The sequence below is a fragment of the Phaenicophaeus curvirostris genome, chromosome 15 (genome assembly GCF_032191515.1).
Source record: "Phaenicophaeus curvirostris isolate KB17595 chromosome 15, BPBGC_Pcur_1.0, whole genome shotgun sequence".
NCBI classification, from domain to species: domain Eukaryota; kingdom Metazoa; phylum Chordata; class Aves; order Cuculiformes; family Cuculidae; genus Phaenicophaeus; species Phaenicophaeus curvirostris.
Window position 1 is genome coordinate 3,701,367 of NC_091406.1, and position 2,094 is coordinate 3,703,460.

The window sequence follows — 2,094 nt, forward strand, 5'->3', positions numbered from 1 at the left end:
GTGCTGATAATGGTTGTTTGGTTTTTTATTTGCTTTCAATCACTTGATGGCACAGTTTGACCACCTAAGCACTGGGAGGGGGGGTCAGATTTGGCTATTCAGTATTTACAAATCTAATAATGACTAGAGTGGAACGGCAAAGCATTTTTCCTCTCTGATCCTGGCCTGTCATCATGTTTTGGTGGTACTTTGATGAGCAGTTGCTGTCACACACTTCAAGGAGCGCAAGACAACTTTCTGCATCCCTCCCCTCGCCAGCAAGTAGAGCTCAGCACCTCGTGCTATGATGCTAAAAGCACTTATTCATACCACCAGGGCTTAAATTCACTCCCCAGCCAGTGGGTGAAACCCAGGATTATGAATCAAAAATAGAAAAAAGCTATCAAGTGCAGAAGACAAAAAAGTCCTGATTGTTTTGGTCACCCTGGCTGAGAAACCTGCTGGCAGTTCTATTAAGCCCCCACTGACGCTCTACAGTGTGAGCCATCTGTGTAACTGAAATGTGTGAAAAATAATCAAGCCCTTCTTTTATTTCCCTTCCTCAACCTCCTGTCTCATCTTTTTATTTTTCTGGCACGATGCAATCCTGTTATTTAAGGCTGAAATGGTGATGGAGAATCCTTTGAGCCCCCTTTACCCAGCAGCCCCAGGCAGAAGAGTCCCATAAAGGGCCATCCTGCCTTGTGGGAGAGGCTCAGCCTTTTGTAATTAGGGTAATTAATCACTGACTCTTACAAGAGCCTAAAAGAGAGGGAAAGCCACCTTGCATCTTGCTCAGTAGCAGTGCGTGCAATTGCAAGGGTAGAACCTTGCCTCATTTTTGTTTGCTTTGCCTTTGTTTTTTGTTGGTTTTTTTTTGTTTTGGTTTGTTCTATTTCTTGATGCTTCATAACTAAGTCAAAATTCTTCACAACCTGGGAAGGTGAAAACTCAATCTGATCTTCATCTAGGTGAGTTCCACTCACTTATACCTTCTTGGTGATTGAGTAAGGGTTTCTTGGCAAAATGAAATTACTTGACTAGATGGGAACAGGGGAAACGTTGCTTTTATGTGTTTAATAACTACAAGAAATGCTGTCTGGTGCAAGCAGTTTTATCTCCTTCTGGGAACAGAGCCCTGGCCTTCCACTACCTGCTTTATGTGCAGACGTCAGGTATGGTAGTGATAACTTCTTTCATGTTTTCCACATGGCCTGACTTTGTGAGGTTTGTTTTGAGAACGACACTAGGTTTATGAGTCCTGGAAGAGTTTACACTTGATAGAGGTGTGTTATTTCAACCTAGTTTCCTTTTTGCTCTCTCCCATTCCTTATCCTCCCTGTCCCCCTGGCAGTGCTGTGGGTGTAGGGCTGGTGTCTCTGTTGTGTTGACTCTATCATTTCCCTGGGATCCCACACCCTGGGAAGCCATCCTAGGGTGCCTTCTCACAAGTTCTGTGCTTCGAAGCACCCCAGAGCTTTGATGTCTCCAAATAACAGTTCATGTTGGTGGGAACTCTTGGGATTACTTAATTCTTTCCCTTTCCCTGCACCAAGTTGGCTTCTCCCTGCACTGTGCTCAGGGAGGGTTACCCAGATGGTTTGGATCAACGGCAATGGTTGAGCTGTTTTAGTGGATCAGCATCTCTTGCTTTGATTCAGTGACACTTTGGGAATGTTTCCCCCATGGATGTTCATCCCTGGGCTTTACCCCTACGGAGGGTGGGTGAATGCTGGCAGTCATCCCCCCAAAGGGGAGCAAGATGTTATTTCTTCAGCCTTCAAGGGGTTCAAAGGGAAGAAGCGAGAGGAGAGCAGCATAAAGACGGGGAAATGAGGAGTGCTGAAATGATGGGAATATAAAATTTTTCTATAGAAAAAAAAATTATGTGCCAGAAGGTGGAAGTGAAAGGCAGAAGGAAGTTGCTGGTGCTGAGGAGAAACATAATTCTCCTCTGGAAGTGCTGGCCAAGGAGCAGAGAGCTCCTGCAAGCTCAGCGGGGTGTGGAATCACAAGGGATGTCCTAGCTGAGGGCTGCTGTGGGATGGAGATGCTGGGATCCCCTGTGTACCCACCGCATCCCACAGCTCCAGGAGCCTCCAGGCAGCAGTTGTT